This window comes from Camelus ferus, chromosome 8 (assembly GCF_009834535.1).
Source record: "Camelus ferus isolate YT-003-E chromosome 8, BCGSAC_Cfer_1.0, whole genome shotgun sequence".
NCBI classification, from domain to species: Eukaryota; Metazoa; Chordata; class Mammalia; order Artiodactyla; family Camelidae; genus Camelus; species Camelus ferus.
The window spans coordinates 8,946,753-8,967,547 of NC_045703.1; the positions used below are offsets into that span (position 1 = coordinate 8,946,753).

Genomic DNA, 20,795 nt, shown 5'->3' on the forward strand with positions numbered 1-20,795 from the left:
CAAGGCATTATGATGTTGGATTATTAACCTCATCTTTGAGAAAGAAGGTATGATGATGGCTTTCCCACTGTATTGCTATGAGCACCTCAGGTACTGACCCTTCCCCTGGGCCCCTGAGGTTTTCAGGTTGAATGGCTGAGTCCAAATAAACACAGCAGGAGACTGTGATCAGAGGTTTCACTCAGTGCAAGGGCTGGAGCCTGGAGGGGGACCGTGGAGAAGGGAGAAGCTGAATCTTCCATGGTCATGTTTTGGGAGTGGTGTTTTGGGAGTGGTGTCTTGGGATCCAAACGCGATAATGGAGAAAGCAATGTTGAGAACCATCCCCACAGGAAAGGTAAGGGAGAAAGGAACCAGGGTCAAAATTCCAAAGAAAGGGGCATTAGTCAGGACAGAAGGTTCAAAACAGGTATGAGCAGTAGATTTAAAGTGGTTGCAGCAACTTAAAAGGACCTGGCCCTCCATTAACAAGTATAATTACAGATGAGCAATCATGTTTACATAACAATAACCGGAAAGTGATGTAAGACCTAAAAGGAGCAAAGAAATCTTTCATCTAATTTAGAATGCTATTTTGCATAAGATGCGTCTGAATGCTTTAAATCAAAGTTTAATATGAACCAAAGTTAAAAACTAAAGAAAAAACCAAAAACAGAATAGTGAATAGAAGAACATTTGTAAATTTTGGTTAAGGCAGAGACTTTAAGATAGTAGGAAACTTAGAGGGAAAACAGTTATATTTAATCACATTCAAAAATATATATAATATACATTCTGTATATATTTAGGGATTATTAACCTTAACTTTGAAAAAGAAGGTATGATGTTCTGTAGACCCTAAAAACACTGTATTGCTGTTTTAGTTAGGTCAGGCTAGACCACAGTGACCACATACTGACCATCAAATCTCAGCAGTGTAACCTCGTCAAGTTTCCCCTTTGTTCACATCCCAGTCTGATGCTGTGGGGAAGCCCCCCCTGCGCGGAGCTGCACCGTCAGGACCACCCATCCTCCTGGGCTGTGGCAGCAGGGCAGGGGTGGAGGGGGCAGGCTGAGGCCATTAGCAGCCTTGGTTCGAAGCTACCCCTGTCCCTTCTGTCCACTGTCCGTCGGCACACTGGTCATCTAGGCCAACTGACGTTGACTGCGTAAGGCAAATTACCCAGCGGGTTAATATTACTTTACATTTTTGAAAACTCATGAGGCCATATAACTTAACTAGTAAATATGATTTCACTTTGCTCTACACACAGTTCTGAGAGATACCTGGCCGACATGTTTTGAGCCAAGGCAGCTAGCTTTCGTGTCATTAGTAGGTACTATTCAACAGAAACCACTGCAAAGTCTGCTCTATTTACTGAAACAGTTCGCACCCCCAGTGCTGTGTCGTGGGCCTCCTTCGCTATGATTGGATGATGATGTGACATTTTTTTTTGCTTACGTGATGGATTGAAATTTTCATCTGATTTTTGTATACTTTTCACTTCTGATTCATTTGTGAGGAAGAAAATGTAGTCCATTTTCTTTTTTTTTTTCTGTTTAAAACTTGGGTTTTTTTAGCAGCCATTTGCATATTAGGAATAGCAACTTGTTATCTGCCTTCTGATAGTATGCTAATTGCATATAGTTTCCTCTGTTCATTGTTTTGTATAAGGTATATATTAAATACATATATACATATACACATGTACACATAAATATATTTAAACTTACATATGTTTATTTTTATATTTATATATAGAGAAAGTTGAGTTAAATATAACCATATTTTCTTTCTAAGTTTCCTATCTACTACCTTAAGGTCTTCCCCTTGACCAAAATCTTACAAATATTCTACATATTCTTTTTTTTATTTTTACAATTCATTTTCATATTTTATTCATATTAAAACTTCATGTAAAGGCAGGGTCAAGGAGGAGCCTCTCGAAGCCAATCACCCTTTAAGTTCCAGGAGTTTCTATCTCATCTGTGCCTCACTCTTTTCTCACAGGTTCTTTCTTTCTAACTAAAATATGTGGAATCCAAAAAAATGACACAAATGAACTTATTTACAAAACAGAAAGAGACTCACAGAGAAAGAAAGCAAAATTATGGTTACCAGAAGAGTGAGCAGGGGAGGGATAAATTGGGAGTTTGGGATTTGCAGATACTAACTACTATATGTAAAATAGGTAAACAACAGGTTTCCACTGTAGAGCACAGGGAACTATGTTCAATATCTTGTAATAACATATAATGAGAAAGACTATATGTATATATGCGTATGACTGAACCACTATACTATACACCAGAGACTAACATAACATCATAAATTGACCATACTTCATATATATATATATATATCTTCTAAGTGTTTCCATTAATATATTTGGAAATAGTAAACCACTGTTCTTTTATAATAGTCGATAGAAGTTTTTTCTTGACTTGCCTCCGACTAATTAAAAAAATTTAACTCAACAAGCACTTACTGTCTATTGTTCAGTAAGTTACTTACTTCTCTGTGTTCAGTGCTGGGGCAACACTGCCTGAGACACAAACGGGGGTTTATATGACAAGCTTAATTTCCCGCAGGTTCTTCCAGACTTGTGAGATGAGATGTTATTCCCAAAACCAAGACTGTACAGAGTTAAGCTTTCTATTATGGGGCCAATTTCTCATACCCTAATCATTATTTAGAATTTGGTAGCGGGAAGGGAAATAGCAGAAGAATGTTGAATGAGAGGGGCAGGATTGTCTTTTCTGTCCTCTTGTAGGAAAAAAAAAAATAAAATCTAATTTTCACTTCCTTTTTTTACCAGTTTGTATGTGGTTTAGAGGAAGGAAGTGCTTAGGGGAGAAATCAGTTTCCTAAAGTTTTTAGAACCAAAACACTTAGGAGACTGGCTTTTTCCTTTGCTAAAACAACAACCGTGAACGGATATTTATATAAAGAGTTAGGTCAAACCTAACAACTTAAGAGTTTATTTTTAGATTTCTGCTTGGCCAAGGGGGAAATATGATAAATGAACCTTATGTTCTTAAATGGGCATGCAGTTGAACTCAAACTATTTCAGCAATGTGACAGGAGTCACCGACGAACACAGCTTTCTTAGGCATTGTTTAAGATCCCAAACATTGACAATATTACTGCTGCTTTATTTTCTTCCTTTTTCTAAAACTTACTTTCAGTTTTAGTACTCAAGATCTCTCTGGTTTTGAAGATGCCAAGACAAAAAGAATAAAGGTTATGTAAACCTAGAGATATAAATAGTGAGTCCAGTAATTCCAGCAGAGCGGGTGGTGGAGCTTCCCTCCCTAGTGTGGACGCCACCAGCCCCCTGTGGCTACTGAGCACTTGAAAGGTGCTAAATCATGAAGTCCGGGGAAAAAAAGGACATTTTACGTAATTACATATCAAATGGCAACATTTTCAGCATGATTTTTTTTAACTTAAACGTATGATTAAAATGAATTGTGCCTGTTTCTTTTTCTTTTTGCAATGTGACTGCAAGAAAATGTTAATTGTATACGTGACTCACAAAATCTTTCTACTGTGCAGCAATGCAGTACCCCCGTGGAATTAAGAGCTGGGCTCTGAAGGCAACCTACATAAGGCTTGGTTCTGTGATTCTTACTTCAGAATCCAGAAGGGCAAGAGGCTTTTCTGCATGAAGCAGCTCTCAAAAGGAATGGAAAAAAATGAGTTAAAATTAGGAATCTGTTGAATTGATGCATCCCCTGGTCCCCCTTCCCCGTCCTCCTGCAGCCAGTTTATAGTATTGAGAAGAAATCAAACCATCCTTGTCCAGTGGCTCATGCTCAGGGGATTTGTTGGTCCCCTAATTAGATACATTAGGCTTCCCCTCCATAGCTGGGCCCTGTTCTCTGAGGAGGCTAAAGCAATTAGGCAGAAGTCCAGATGTCTTCTTTGTATGGGTACATTTTATATATATATATATAGATAGATAGATAGATATAGATCTGACTTTTTAGAAAGATCAAGGGGATTTCGGGGGCATGTATTGGATGCCCCTGAAATAATAGGACGTAGCTGGAAAATAGCAATAATCATTATTTCTTTTCAGCTTTTGCTATGTGTTAAGCATTACCCTTAAGGGCTTTAGAGGTCTTCTCTCATTTAAATTTACACATCAGTTTACTGAAGTAGATAGTAGGCATTTTCTCCATCTTCTGGTGGAACGGTATTTCAAAAAGGTTAAGTAATTCCTGGAAGTGACATAGTCAGTGGCAGACGAGGATTGATGGATTAATTCTCACGCAGGTGTACCTGTGGACGTATATTGCTAAGGGCATCTGTCAATAGGTCTGCAGAGCACAGATCACAGCCCAGAGGAGAAAAAGAAATGCACTCATTTTACAGCAAGGCTATCACATTAATGAAAAAAAAAAATCTATTAGGATCATCATGTTGTTTTTGCTTGAGCATGAAACAAAATTATTTTCCAAAATTATTTTCAAAATTTCTTGGAGTTCACTCAGGGTGATGGTTTTGAGGTAAAGTCCATAGTTCATTTATCTCTGCTGCCACACCACATAATCCAACACTGAGCGCATAGTTAGTGCCTATTTAATGATTGTTGAGTGAGTAAATGGTTATGTGTACCACTGGCTTTCGCTACCGGGGCTTGTCATCTGAACCACAGAGCACAAAAATGTTCTGAGAGATTATTTACTCCATTCTCCCAAGTATAGACATAGCAAACACCATTCTAAATCCGCAGGAGACAAGCTGATTCATTACATACAACGGATGCTTTAGGACATTAGGGCTTCATTCCCTCTTGGAATCCCTTGGAGAACCATACTTCAAGTAACCCAGCCTTTGAGGACTACTTTGACTTTAGTCAGGGGTGACAAACTTACAGCCTGGGACAAGTGTGACTCATAGCCTGTTTTTATGAGATCTCTGAGCCAAGAACGCTTTTTCATTTTTAATGGTCTATCAAGAGAAAAAGAAGAAGAGTACGCAACAGACCACATGTGGCCTGCAATGCCTTAAATAGCTGACTCTTTGCAGAAAAATTCTGATCTCTGCTTTAGGTCAAAGTGGCTGTATATTCAAGTGGAGTAGGATTAACTTACCTGGTCATATTTAGGAAGCCCTTCCTTGTCCATGGTCCCCAAACTCTTCCCTACCAATCTGTCTTCAGGTGGAAAATTCTTACCCGCTTCCTTTTGTGCAAGGACACCAAAACAATGGCTTTACCATCTTCATCCCCCACCAAAGGTCCCTGTGAAAATGAGCATGCCTTCCAGCAGCACAGACTAAAGGTGATGCCTTGGGCTTTGAGTGACTTGGGTTCCAATCTCAGCTCTTACTAGGTGTTGCTTATTGGTGAGAAAGTCAAGCGTGTTGGTTAGTTTCCTCATTCGCCAGCTGCATGGACAGCAGATCTTATTAATAAAGCTGCTCAGTATACAGCATGTGTATTGGTTAGCTACAGCCATGGAACAAATGACACTAAAGGTAGTAGTTTAAAAAACACAAAAGTAACAACACTTACTACCTCATAATTTTGTGGTACAGGAACCCAGGCATGGCTTAGCTGAGTTCTCCAGCCCAAGATCTCTCACAATACATATCCAGGGGTCTGCTGAATCTCCAGTCTCTCAAGATGTCAGTGAATCTACAGTTCATCTGGGCTAAGAACCAATTCCAGGGTCACTCGCTGGTTGCTGGCAGGATTCAGGTCCTTGGCAAACACTGGTCAGAGGATGGGTTAGAGGCTGCCGTCAGTTCCTGCCCCAGGGCCTTTCCAGGGACCTGCTCATAGTACAGCAGTTGGTTTCATGTAATGGAACAAACAAGAGGGATTAAGAGAACACCAGCAGGACCGAAGTCACAGCCTTTTGTAAACTAACTTCAGAAGGCGCATCGCATCACCTATGTTGTGGTATATCCATTAGGAGCAAGTCACTGAGTCCAGCCCAGACTCCAGGGGAACAGCGTTTACAAGGGCAGCAGTATCAGAAGATGGGGAACATTGGGGTCATCTTAGAAGGCTGCTACTACACCTGGACTGTCATGAGGTGGGATGTATACAGGGTGAATCCAATTGGCCTGGTAGGACTAGAGACAAGGTGAAGCCCAGGAGCCCACTTCGGTATCCCTAGGAAGACAGGTGCTGAGCACTACAGCTCTGCAATAAAACAGAAGTGAGCACCTCTCTTGTTCTGTGACTTACAAACTGTGCATCCTTGGACAAGTTACTTTATGTCTCTGAGCCTTTGTTTCCTTGGCTGTAAAATGAAGATCATAATACCTACCCTGCAGAGCAGATGTAAGGATTAAATTAGATAATGTATAGGAAGCACTCAGCCCAGTACCAGGCACATGGTATGTGGCCAGTAGCAACAGCTCTCATTATCTTCCTTCTTACCTACATGCTAGTCCATCGAATGAGCAGTCAGTACTTTTCAAATCACACAGCTCTGTACAAAGAAAATGACACCCAGGAATGCTGTTTCAGAGCATCTCAGTAAGAACAATGTTACATTCGTTTAGCATTTTACAAATGTTTTCCCATGTTTCTTCTCCTTGATCCTCATAAGCTCTGTGTGGGCAGTTTGGGGCTGATTTAGAGTCATAATTGTAAAATGGGAAAACGAAGGAACAGTAAGTTTAAATGACTTACCTAGGATTGCACAATAATCAGTCTATTGGGAAAGCAGAAGATGAAAAGCTGGGGAAGTGATTAGGGGTGTCTGGTGGTGTCAGGACCAATAACCCGCTGGGACCAAGTGTACTGGTGAGGCAGGGGGCCACATGGCCAGGAATCCAGAGGGTCACACCCTCCAAAGGACAGAGCAGACCCATGACTCAGGAGCCAGGAAACCAGTGGCAGTCAGGGCTTGCCCGGATCGGAGCTCAGAGCAATGTGTAAGAGAAAAAAATGCAGTCAGGAAATAACCATTCAGTGAATGCAGACGCGAAAAGACAGAAAAGGCCAGGAGGTGAGGCAGTGGGCGGGGGCGGGGTGGGGGGGCAGTGCAAATAAAGAACAAACAAAGGGGACTTGGCAGCAGAGGGAACATCCAAGTGGAGGTTTGATTGCCAAACAGCAGCGAGGAGTGCACGGGGACAGGGCGTTGGTGCAGACGAGGAGCACCCCTAGGGGCACCGGCTCACTTACGCTCTGACTGTACACTTGAGATGCTGACTCTTTTCTGCTGGTAACCTGGTTCCGGAGCTGACTCATTTTAAGTAGGAGAATGACACGACTGGGTTTGTATTTTAGGAAAATCCGTTGGAGTCAGAGAAAAGGATAGAATAATCCAGAAGATTTCATGCAAAACAATTTATTCCCAGAAAAGATTCTGAGAAAAGATTGCACCTCATCGAAACAATCTAATTTTACTCACATTTTCCCACTGTACGCTATCTACCTGGCTCCATTCTTAACCCCTTGTCAGTGATTCCTGTCTGAGAGATGCCTATTTTAGGCAGGAAACTGCTTTAATGGAGCCCCCGATTGTGAATCCTCTTCTGAATGGGAGGGACTGTGGTGGACTTCACCTAGTCACTAACTTCCTAGAGACACAGGGCTGGGGTTTGATGGCCACTGTATTTTGTGTGTATGTGTGTGTGTGTGTGTGTGTGTCTGTGATTTAGAACTGGGTTTCTATTCTATTTCAGAAATGACAACAACAACAAAAAAAAAGCGTTTGTTTTTATGGAAATAATGAACCACAGAAGAATTTTTTTTACCATGTGCTTGTGGCCTCTGCCAGTCTACTTGGCAGGGCATGCTGATAAATAGCTTTCTTGCTTTGTGGAAATGATGAATTTAAATAGGACTTCATTTGAAAATGCATCTGGAAAGGGAAGAGATACGCATCACACATATCACAAACACAATGAAGTATCAGCGAGCTGCACCTGACGCTTTGTACGCAGACTCCTCTTGCAGTAAGAAAGAAAAGGTGTGGAAATCACCAAATGACACTCAAGAGCCAGCTGCCATTTGTAGAGATGAATATGTAATTCTATGGCATTAAAGAAAGGGATGGCTGTAGTGTGTGAGTGCGTGTGAGTGTGTGTGTGTGTGTGTGTGTGTAGGCAGAAATGGTGGCACAACCCTCAGAAAACAAAAATATCATCATGGAGCCAGGATTGATGCTCCAGATGATCCTAAATCTTTGTTCTTCCTCAATTATTCTCTTAATTCCCAGAATGAAATACCAACTATTGAGGCCAATGCCGAACAGTAATCACTAGCATTGTTCACCAAGAATTTCTGGTTCTCTTCTGAAGATAGGACAGTGTTTTCCCAGCCCTTTAAAGTTTAAAAAGCATCCATGGGACCCTCTTTGGTCCATGAAGTATTGAAAAAGTGATGTGGGTCACATACGAGGAGAGGTGTTAAGGTTTTAAGGGGCAGCGGCTGTTTTATCCCCCTGTGGCAAATTGAGTCTTTTTTTTTTTTTTTAATGCTTTTTTGTTTGTTTGTTTTGTTTGGGGGGAGGTAATTAGGTTTATTTTTTTATTTTAAAATTATTATGGTTATTTGTGTAATGGAGGTGCCAGACGGGTGAGGAGGGCACTGCAGCCGCCCAGGTGAGAGTGCACAGTGATGGGGAGAAGAGGGCGGGCTGGGGATGTTTTAATACTGATTTTCATACCTCTGAACGCTAAGCAGAATGAAGAGATGAGAGCATCAAGAATAAGTCTAAGATTTGGGTGGAGGTTGGCCCTATTTCACCGAGATGGGCTGGATATCAGCTGAGGTGCCTTGATAACATTTGCGTTTTGCTGTGGCTTTTAATACCTTAACCCGGATGCTGAGTTCCTGGGAGTTTCAGAACCAGTAGAAGTACTTTTCAGATGCTGCAAGACAGTGCCTCCTTCTAATAAACATAAAAAGGGAAAGAAAGGCGAGGTGAATAAACATTACAAATGACAGCAGGTGCCCCACGGTGTCATCAGAAGGGAAAGGCAGGGAGAATTTTATCATTGAGAAGTGTATCCTTTTGTCCGCCACCTCTACTGCCCATCACAGCACTGACACTATGAATAATATGACTTAATCTTGAGTGGCTGGGGGTAGGGGTGGTGGCAAGGGGGACGGTGGTGGCCAGGGCACTTGGAAACGTAGAAGAGCCACCAAGGCTGTGTGTGATCCCCCAAGGATGTACAGTGATTTGACTCATTTGGGGGAAGAGTGGGGAGAGATTCCCACGTGTCTGTCTGCTTTCATCGGGGTGGTGGGGGGAGGAGAAATGGTGAAAACGAACCCTGGTTACCAAAGGGCAACGGGTGCGGAGGGATAAATTAGGGGATGGGGGATTAGCAGATACACACTACTGTATGCGAAAGAGATAAACAAGGACCTGCTGTACAGCACAGGGAGCTATGTTCAAGTTCTTGTAATAACATAATGGAAAAGAATCTGAAAATATAAATGTAGGTATATGCATAACTGAATCACTTTGCTGTACACCTGGAACTAACATTGTAAAGCAAGTACACTTCAATGAAATTTTTTTTAGAAAAGGAAAGAAAGAAGGGAAAGAAGGAAGGAAAGAACGAGAACGAATGAAAGAATGAACGAAAGAAAGAGGGAAAAACTGTTTTCTCACTTTGACATGAAAGAAGGATCTCTTCAGGTGATCTGACCTTGAAGCTTTGGTCTTCCCAACAGATTCACCCTCCATCCTTGGTGAAACCTTACCCTTTGTCCCCAAGAGTAAGAAGGTAGGGGAAATCCCTATTTCCCTTCAATGTTAGATCCAAACTCGTTTTAAAAAAAAATTATGAAAGAAGACGATTTGGGCGACAAAACATTAACACTCCATGAAGCTGATGGTCTCCTTTTGGAGAAGGGCAAAATGAGGTAGAAGGCAGGAAGCTTTTATAAGATAAAGAATAAAGAAGAGAAAAATAGAAAATATCTGATGGGCTGGAGCCACAAGGTCCACCTTGTTGGAGGTGAGAAGGCGTGGCGTTTGGGGTCGGCTGACGAGAGGTCCTGCATTTCCAGAGAAGCAGAGCATTGACAGGGAAAATGACCTACGTTTCTGTTTGCTGACTTAGCACCCTAGGCAGGACCGGCTCCCTCGTGGGTCTAGAAAGTTATTTCTAGAAGCAGCTGCGTGACCCTTCCCTTGGTATCCTCGGATCATCCCTTTGACAGAGTGAATGTTCACAGGTGACTTTACTGAGGGAAAGAGATGGAAGGCATAGCGTGAAACTTGATTTTCCAGTTTAACAGGACATAACTTATCTTCTCCATCTTGTTGCTCACACCAGGACAGGAATCTTTCTCAAATTCCTAGTCTGTCCCCAGGAGGCGGGGGTGGTAGGTAGGAAGTAGAGGGAGTCACTGTTCTCTTGGTGTCCACCGCCCAAACACTCACACCGAGACCTCTCCTCTCATCCAGCCTTCCTGCTCAAAACTTCCGTCTTGTTCTTGCACAAAGCCTCCTCACTCCCGGATGATTGGCGCTGGGGGTGACCCCTTTCTACCCAGGGGACTGTGGTGTCTGCCTCTTTAAGTTCAAAAGAGTCATATGTGAGCTCTCTGTGGACACGTTCTGGGCAGGAAGGGGTGGGGTCTTTTCCTTACTTTAAACCTTTTGGCATCTCACATCAGTCTACATCCAAGGCTTCCTCTCTGTACACACCCCCTCTAGTAGTTAAGAGCTCAGCCCCTGGGGAGAGACTGCCAGTTTTCAAGTCTTAGCCCTGTTGCCTGCCAAATGAGTGAACTTCAGCATTGACTCAACCTCTCTGAGTCTCAGTTCTTTGTGTAAAGATCGGGGGTAATAATAACAATATCAAACTTGTGGGGTTATTGTGAGGGTTTAATGAGATCATGTAGGTAGAATGCTGACCCCAGTGATTGGTGCTTATTAAATTCTTAATATACATCAACTACTTCTATTATTATTATTATTATTATCGTTTTTATTGTCATCATCATCCAGGTCCTTTTGGAAACCAAAGCATATTTGCAATTTTTTAATAGTGTCAGCCCAGCAGTAGAGAGTCTTAGAGAAATTTCTGAATGTGTGGCTAGAGAATTATCAATCAATAAGAAAATAAGCATCTTTCTGTATTTTCTCTGTCAATCTAAAAAATATTTAACTTTCTTATATGATAAAAAGAAAAGTTAAATCCGTGATTTAAAAATGTTTTTAAGGTACCCACTCGACTCTATTGTCTGCTGGTATGAAAATTCTCAAATACTCAGCCCAGGCTACGCTTTACCATAACTGAGTTGCCACATTCACAGTTGCCCCCTGTAAGATCGAAGGGACACTCTTCCCCAGGTAAGTTCACTACAGAGCAGTTGTTTGCACATTGCTCTCAGTAGCCATGCACTTTAGTTATGAACCTATGATTCATGAATAAGCTTGGAAACCAAAAGGCAGAGGATGAGCCCCAAAATCCCAGGACTGGAAGAGAGAATCGGAATATTCAAACAGATGGCCCCCAGACAGCCTAGATTTGTGAGTCCTAATCATTATTCTCGGCAGCGGGGAAAATTAAAAATAGTTGGATTTCTATGATGAATAAAGAAGTAGTTTATACAAGCTCTTTCTATTTGGGTTAAAAATAGAAATAGAAATAAAAGCAAAGACACCACCTAATACTCAAGATCCGCTTGAGCAAAAATAGCCACTTCTGAGTTCAGCCGTATTTGCAATGAGAGAGACCCTGTCTTTCTAGAATCTCTGAGAGAGACTCTGTCTTTCTAAAATCTCTCTTCGTTTTGTTCTTTCTTCTCCTTAAAAGACAAAGCCCAAATCAAACCAAAACAAAACAAAGCAAAAAAAAAAAAAAAAAAACCAGAGGAGACGAATTATATAATCTGCACACTGCAAGAGTCACCATTTCTATTTCTTATGGCAATTTGAATTGGAAAGGAACACTCAGTCCTAGGACATGGTAATTCATCTGTTTCTTTGTCCGCAACTCCAAGTCGGAGATAATTCAGAGCCACGGCCAATCAGAAAATATAACAAAGCTGTATTAGCTTCTCATTTGTTTCCTGGCGGTCACGGGCCCCTTCCTCGAATCTCAGAAATCCTGCTAGCGACTAGAGGCTCCGTCCAAGCATACTTTGAGTGCTTCAGAAAAAAAGGGGGGGTGGGGGAGGCAGGAATCTGAAAAGGCTCCTCTTTTTGTTCTGTGGACATGTCCTCATTGAGTAGAATATTTCAAAATACTCTCCATCCTTGTTGGTTTCTTAATGCAGCACCAAAATGTAATTTGTATGAAAGCCAAAACTGCAGGCATGCTAAACATGTGGATACCGAGGAAGTGGTTTCCGTAGCAATAACAGGCATGTGAAAGTCAAAACTTCCTTTCCTTCTCATGTGACCTTTTTTTTCAAAGCAATTCAGAGGGAGGACAATGGAACTGAATTCCAGGCACCCACAGTGTTCATGAATTGCTAAGCATTGTTTCACCAAGGGCCCAAATTACTCAAGACTGCTTGAGCATTTTATTAGTGAAGTTGCTTTGTACTTAAATTGTCCTTCCTCATTTTGTACATCAGTTTTCCTCACTCCTACAGGCCCCTTCTCCACTACTCTGAGAAGGTGCAGATAAACAGTGATCTTAAATACCGCTTAACAGACGGGCTTTGAATGTTCGAAACAGAGCATCACATACAATGTTCATACCTACGTGCTCCCTTTGGATTTTGGATAATTAAAGTGTATTATTTACTCAGAATAAGTAATATAATTTAATTTTTGGCAACTCCTTAAATGATATTTTAGAAGCATTTACGTTTTCACTCATTCCAATTACCAGTTTATCTTCACCCACTTATCCTATAACTGGGCTACACTGGGCTTACACGTTCCACTTAGTCCTCAAGGTTAAACGGTGGTAACTTATTTAACGGTATACAAGCACACTGGGACCTTTGCCTTCAATTAAACTGCAATGTTCTTGAGGAACGTAAACAGGGCTATCCTAGGAACTCTTTATTTCTCTTTGTAGCCTCTGAATCGTGAATCTCAAAATCACTAACACTACTCAACTTCCTACTGCTGTCATGCTGTGCAGTGACTTGGCAGGGAGTGTTGTCGGACAGACCCGGGACCCCGGGGAGCTGGGTGACCTCTCCTCTGTGACCTCGTGTGCCCTGGGGCCAATGAGGACTCTCATACTGGACTCAGAAGTGAATAAAGGATGAGTCCTGACAAAAGTGTAAGGATCTCCAGAGAATTCACTCTACAACGCTTGTGAGATTGTTTAGCAAGGACAATCTGTTGCCCAGGCACGCAAGATAATTTTCCACACCTTCAGACAGAGACGGTGGACATGCAAGTTTGTGCTGTTCTCACTGGCCCAGCACTCTCCGCTCTTGGGTGGTGAGAGAGGTCGGGCTTTGGGGATGTTACTTCTGCATCTGGACGTGCATCCCACAGTGGGTGTGCACTGGGTACCCTCCGTGAGAACTGGTTCTCATTTTCAGCGCCATCCATTCTCTGAGCATCCTCTTCCTTTCCTAACTGAGGCTGGCTCTGGGAGCTGGGCACCAGCTCACATGGCTGATTTGACTAGTCCTGCTGCCACTGGACCCAAGGTCACTAGGAAAGTACTTGATTGTCTTTTGGAGTAGAATCTCCAGGAAAAGACGATGGAAAAAAATTGAACAGAATGATAAGCAATTGCTTGCCCAAATACATTTTGTGTTCATTTGTGGTTGACTCAGCTGGTCGGAGAAAGGTGACTGCAGGAGTTAGGAGTGACCATAGGTAAATCTTTTTATCTCTCTAGGTTTTGGAAACTTGGCTAAAACTACTATTCAAACTGTGTTCCATGGAGCCTTAGAGTTCTGCTATGCTGGGAGCCAGGGACAGTCAATGAAGGAGACACTTAGCAGGTGGGATTCTGGGTGTCTGGGCTCAGAGAAGCTCTGCTTTTACTTAGTGATTTTATGTACTGATTTAACTGGTTAAAAGGGTCCTTTGGCAAAAAAGAAAAAAGGAAAAAGGAAAAAGGAAAGATAAAGGCTGGGTATTTTCTAATTTGCTTTCGGCCTTGACACTCTAGAATTGTGCAAGTCAGATGGAGCTTATAGTGCATATTGGAACCAACCAGCAAATACAAAACAACCACAAATGCATGAACCACAAATTCTGTTTCACGACCAAAGACTAATCTTAGTCAGACTCTTATTAATGCCCATTTCGGTCCAGAGTGTTTTGGAAGATGTCATAGAGAATTCACAATAAATCTGTGGCAACTAGTAGAAGAAAACAATATAAAAGCTGGCACAATGTGGGAGGTTAACGTGCTTGTAATTCAGTACAGTTTTCCCTATTATTCAGGGAGTTGAGCGGAGGGAAGTCCCTGATACCAGCAATTCATTTTGGGCTAACTCACATCGACCGATTTTATTAATTCTTCTCAACCTATGAAAATGTCATAGGCACCATTGGGTGTTCAACGGGAATTTGACACAATATTGTAAAATGACTATCATTCAATAAAAAAAAAAAATGTTTGAAAAAAAAAAAACAGGTGAAGATTTTAAAAGTAAATGACGTGGTCCACATGGATGGGCAATGTTAGGAAGAAACAAGGCCATGAAGGGGTAGAGGCAGCTCCCCGGGCCCCATGGTGGTTCTCTCATAACAGAGTCCCTCTCTGTCCAGACCTTTTTTTTTTTTTTTTTTTTTTAGGAAGTGAGTTAGCTGATACCTGTTCTCTGTTATTCAGTGTCTTCAGAAAAGGCTGGAAGGAGAGCAGCCAGCCTCTCCAGCATGGTTCTACCCTTCTTAGAAAGGCTATTGTTGAACTGCTCGAGTTGGGATGCTTTGATTGTTAGCACATTCGGCAGGCAGTGATTACTGTAATTACAGACCTGGGAAGGTCAAACTGACAAAACCGAGTATCACCGGAGACGACCCACTGCACCAGCTCTTTCTGCACTCTTTAGGATTTGGTGGCGGTGGTTGTCACTGAAAGAATTGCCGAGTGACAAATCTGTAATAAAAAAACAACAATGAAAGTCACTGATTTCACAGTTTGCCTTTGACTACTTGGCATCACTCTTCAAGGTCCTGAAGCGAATGCTGCGTTGTGCTTTCAGGTGCAGGTGTAGTTTCGGCTCCGTTACCTTCCTCCCTCATCATGGCCTTGAGTCTGCAGGAGGGACCTAGGTACTTTTTAAAGCATGTCACGAGTCTTCATTGTTTTCCCCTCTTATTTAAATATTTTTTTCTTTGCATGAGTGCAGTGCTGAATACAAAACAAACAGATATGTTATTTGGTTTGCATGCATACTGTGCTGTGGAACATTTAGCAGAAATAGCTCTCATGGAAAGAAAATCCACAAAGTTATATCAAAATAAGTGAAACAATCTTCCTATAATTGCCTAGCTAAAGACGAGAATAAAATTACTTCTCAGGTCCACTAAATATAAACAGTCTTTATGTTCCTTTGTCCTTGTTGATGGCCTTAAGCATAGTTTAAGCAATGATTAAGTAAAAATAGAATCTATTATCATGTATACCATGTGAGTAGTGAAGAAAGATAGGGTGAAAAAAATCCTCTTTCTACAACAGATCACAGTGTGTAGTTCTAGGAAAAGGTATAAGGTCGGAACAAAGGCTGTGTCTGAATGAAGCCAAAAGAAGAGAGGCGGATGGGAATTAATCAAATTCACAAAAATCCAGATGTTTTATGTCCTCGGAGGCAAATATCTGAATTTTGGCTGCCTGAAATCTTCCTGTTTCCTCCAGATGTTTGCTTTCAGGTAGACATTGTCTTAATCTCACATGCCTGATTTCATTATAATTTATCACATCGCTCGAAATTTACAGTGCCTGTAGCAAGACTAAGGATAGGATAGGACAAGTCGTTTCTCATGTTTCAGCAGAGATGACGTTGTTGAAGGATGCTTTTTTTTTAAGGATAAAATCATGCCTCTCATACAAATGCAACAGGAATGTGTGTTGCAGATTGTACTTAACTCATCAATTAATAAGGAAGACAGTAAAATGTTATGATTCATTCAAAGGCGAATTCTTAGAACCTTATGTGGCTGAACAGAGCTAGAGCTACAGGTGCAGATACAGATACAGATACAGATACAGATATTTAAGGGAATTTTGAAGTGAAATTACAAATGGATGCAAAGGGGGTCTACCCACAGGGAAGGTCAATTGCATCTTACCAGACACAATTATTTTTTATTTTCATGGATGAGAGTCATTTGCACTGTTACCTGTTTTCTGCAAGTACAGAGCTGTAAAGTAGCTCAAAGGCAAGGAAAGGCAAAGGTAGCCCAGACGAGTGCACTGAACAGTTCCTAGTCTCTTTTATTCCAATTTTGAAAGCTTTATAGCAATTTTTCATAAAAGACTTTGTCTATGAAATGAAAATTATTTATTTATGCAAATATTTCTGAACTCCCCCAGGATTCTTACCTAATGTCACCTCATTTACTACTTTCCTAGACACTCTCCATTATATTTTTGATTCTTGGATATGTCTTGCCTTATGCAACTCCTTCTTTTAATTGCCTCCTATTCACCCTGGTGGTGAGGGAGGGATTCCTGCCCTCATAACCCCGGGAGATGGCCAGACGCACAACCCCGACACTGGACAGATGTGCTCAACAGCAGTTTCTGAGTCACACATAGTCACATCCAGGGCAGGGGGACACTGTGCTGGACAGGGCCACACAGGGCTGCACTTGAAAACAAAGAAAACAAGCAGGACTGTGGGAGACAGGCTTTGTAGTATCGAGAGGGTGAGGTGCCCCCTGGTCCCTCCAGGAGAGTGTGATCGGTTTGTTTGAATAAATCCATCGGCTAGAAACGAGCTGAAGCCCGCTACTCAGGGGTCAGGAAGAACTGCACCTGATCTGTCTGATCACGAGGGTTGTGTAAGTAGGGGGACATTCTCCACTGGAGCCAGTAGGGAAGGAACTTTGTGTTAGCCCAGCGGAGGTCACCGCACTTCTATCGGGTGCCAATGCAGCACCTAACAGTGAGCCTTCATTGGGGCCTTACGTCCCCCTTTTTGAGAGTAGCACCTAAATCTACCCATTGAGTAAACAACTTATTGAGCTCCTACTATGCGCCTGGTGCTACTCCAGCTGCTGGACGTACAGTGGTGGAAAAATAAAGACCCCTGTCTTACATTCTATGGAGGGTCGATATACAAACATAAAATACTCAGTATGAATGAGAGAGCAATGAAGAAATCGTAGAATTGAAATTTAGAGTGATCGGGGCAGGAGCACTGTTTTGACGCTTTAAAAATGGTCACTGGGGAGGCCCTACTGTGGAGATGAGCTGTGGGAGCGAGCCAGGAGGACCTCTGGTGAAAGACCTTGGAGATGGAGAGACAAGCGGGTACCGCAGGCCTGGAGCAGGAGACTGGTGTCGTGTTCAAGCGTCCAGGACGATGTGAGGAGTGAGCCAGTGGAGGAGTATACGGAGATGGGGTCCCACTGAGACGCAGATGGTTGGAACATGAATTGTGCAGGACTTTCTAGCCTTCAGTTTTTACTGAAGGAGTTGGGAACCCATTGAAAGGATTTAGACAGAAGATGAAAGATTCCTATCTTCTCTTTCATCTCTCGGAAGAACTAGAGCAGTACTGAGAATATAAAGGCTGTTCAATAAGTTGTCAGTGGCCAATTGTAAAGGAAGCAACCCCTTCTTTTACTGCTTTCCACAATTTTCTACCACGATCACAATTAGATGTAGGTGCTTTCTCATCCACAATGTATGCTCACTGCAGAGAAATGGACTCTCAGAAGATTCAGCTTACATGCAGTTGACTTTTTGAGGCAATGCCTATCTCTTCCCTGATTGATCTGCCAGCAGACCTGGATCTTCATGCCCCAGAACACGGAGGGAAAGGAGCAACTAATACACTTACACGCGGCGAGGGATATAGTCTCCCTGCTCATGCAAATTCTAGAATTTCTGGCAGCCCTCTCCCATGGGACAAGGAATGTTTGAACTTTGATGCATTAAACATATTTCAACTAGCTTTTTTTCTTCATAAATTCGGTTTATGTGATAGAAATACATTTCAAGCTGTATAGCAGTGATAAATTTACTCTGAGATGGTCTCATAGTTTTTCCTCCTATGAACAAGTTCACATATAAAAACGGCACGTGTCATAAATTCTGAGATCAGCAACTTGACTCTATACGGTGCAGTTTGACAGGCAAGACTCATAATTTAGGCCATTCATGTTTTTCCTGAGTAAATATGTATCCATCACTGGCATAATTACCCCCTCTTCATCTTCTGCCCCCTTGGTCATGGATTTGGTGTTCTCACCATGAGCGCCTAGAGAGAGTGGGCGGCATGTGCAATACAATAAGTGCTGGGGATGACAAGAGAATGTTGGAGGCATCACTTCATCTCCTGCAGGAACCTGTCCTTCTGAGCCCTGAAGCTGATGGTTTAGTTTTAACCCACACTCATCAACAAGACTCAAGCAAAGGATGTCAGTGAGGGCCCCCTAACCTCTCTGTCTTTGCTCCTAGAATGAAAACGGCCCGCAGGCCCGTGGAGACTCTTGGAAGCCGCGGTTCTAGTACAAACAGCAGGTAGAGGAGACCGTGGCGGGGGGGGGGGGGGGGGGGGGGGCACGGGAACAGGAGGAGGAGGAAAGGGAGCAGAGGGAAGATGGAGAGAGAGCTCTTCAGGGTGCTCCCTGGCCTTGGATTAAGGTCGGGCTGATGGGTCCAGCCAGCAGGTACCACGGCACTGACAGTGACCAAGCGGGACGGAGGACTGCACCATCAGAGCTGACCAGGATGGCTGGGAGTCAGTGGCAAGTCCTGCACACATGAGTGGCCTCCAGTCATCCCTACAAGCTGGTCCGGATACCACTGCCCTAATCCGAAGGAAGGCCTTAAAATGAAAAGCATCCTCCCCGTGGGGGGAGGATTTTTCTGAAGGTGGACTTTTGCATCTTCAGTAAGGAATTCTGCCACGTGGTCAGCCTCCTTCCCCCACATGCCCTTTCCCCTCCCCCTCCCCCCACCCCTTTGCCGGACTCCCCGCCCCGCCCCTTTCCAGTGTGTCTGCCTGCCTGCACTCAGCTTTTTGGAATTCAGTGGGTGGCAGGGGTTTTCTCCTCTGTTTCATGCACTCGGCGATTCAGGAAGGGAAAAAGTATGATCTCTGACACTTGCTTTTTGTGAACATTTTGATGAAAAGACAAATGAGAGTCACAAATCTTAAGGAAGATGGTAGAGGAGCTGTGGAAGTCACCTTATTTCTCACCAGCAGCAGCTCCTCTCTCAGACCATCCCCAAAACGCTGGCACGTATCCAACAGCCCGATTTGGAGAGGATCCTAGTTATTCAAGCCCCGAATACAGTAAGTTGGGTAACGGTTCGTTGCATAAGCAGTCTCTCCCGTCTCTAAGCCTTTCACCCTGCTCATCTTTGCTGTTTCCCTCTTTCATTAAATTCCTTTGAAGTGGTGGATTATTATTATTTTTTTTCTGTCTTTGAAAATTCCTTCTGGCTAGTGGATTTCAGAAGTGCTTTAAACTTTTCCCCTCCTCTTTTGAATTAATACTGTACTCCACATTTTTTTCTCCTTTCCATTTTCGGGGACCAACTACTGTGTTGTTTTCTATTACATTTTCATTTCAGAACTGTTTGAAAATGGAGCTCACGCCATGCACATGAATATTTCGCCTCCTCTTAGCTGATTCCATCAGCATGGATACCATTATTCCTACAATTGCATGAATAATTTATTTCACCATTGTAAAAGTTTAATAAAAGTTTTCTTGTCTTTATCAAATTCCATGTTCCTTTTTTTTCATTTTATGGCAGCAGCCTAATCAGAATATAAAGCAGTCCATATCAAAAAGCAATGAATGGCATGGATTGCAGCATTAAAACTTTTGTGTCTATTTTATTGCCATTTTACTTATGATTAAATCAGACTTTAGATATGGAGAAAACATGGTAGCTCTGCAGATCTAAGCATGGCCAGCACTGACCCGTTAGTGCCAATTATAGGTTAGAAAATATTGTGAATCGCATTGTTACAACTGAGATGCCCAGCCTCGTTTGTACTATCCAACCAAACACATGACACCTTTCCACGCACGTGTGTATGTGTGTGTGTGATCGTCTACCCAGTGTAACATGATATTAGTGATGAATTCCTAATCCCAGATGAGTATTGTTTCTTACATGAACAGAAGCAGTAAAAACAAATAGTTGTTCAGAATGAATTTTCCTTTAAACCTGCAAATTAGCCACTTTCAGCCAGTGAAACTACTCTGCAGATTTAGTCTCTTACTATTGACCTGTGTTTCTTTAATGTTCCTTTAGGGTGGTGGGTCTTACAAACAAGAGCCATCATCATTTATATCTACATCACATCACAAGTACGTCACATTATTATCAAACACTGGATGCTGAGCTAGGTACGGTCTTTTCACATCCTCGCATGCTAAATAGCTGAAAGGTAGAAATTAACACAGGATGGCTAGGAAGAATCCAAGAAGGCATTTATCTGATAAGGGATGGAAGCATTTACCACGTCACAACAGAGGAAAAATGGTTCTTCACAGTCCACAAAATAATCATTTGCTGACACAGGTCCACAATCTCTTATGTTAAACTCTTGGAACCAGGATGTGATTTATCAATCAGAATTGGGGGATTTTAGAGAAGTCATTTAATACATCTACTATGTATCATGGAACATCGCTGGGGGCTTGGAGCAGCCCCCTACAAGAAAATGTTTCGTATTTCTTCAGCCAAAGTTATAAATGTTCATTGTATGTGGGTTAATTACTGACTATAGATACTTTTGTGTCCATTCGGA

The 20,795-nt window shown here is 42.3% G+C and overlaps 1 long non-coding RNA gene across 1 annotated transcript; it reads left to right on the top strand.

Annotated features, from left to right (window-relative positions):
• Nucleotides 1-196: 196 nt before the first annotated feature.
• Nucleotides 197-19,718, top strand: LOC116665516. Its single transcript, XR_004322188.1, has 4 exons — nt 197-337; nt 18,482-18,544; nt 18,687-19,322; nt 19,604-19,718. It is a non-coding gene; the product is annotated as an uncharacterized LOC116665516 (long non-coding RNA).
• The last annotated feature ends 1,077 nt before the right edge of the window (nt 19,719-20,795 follow it).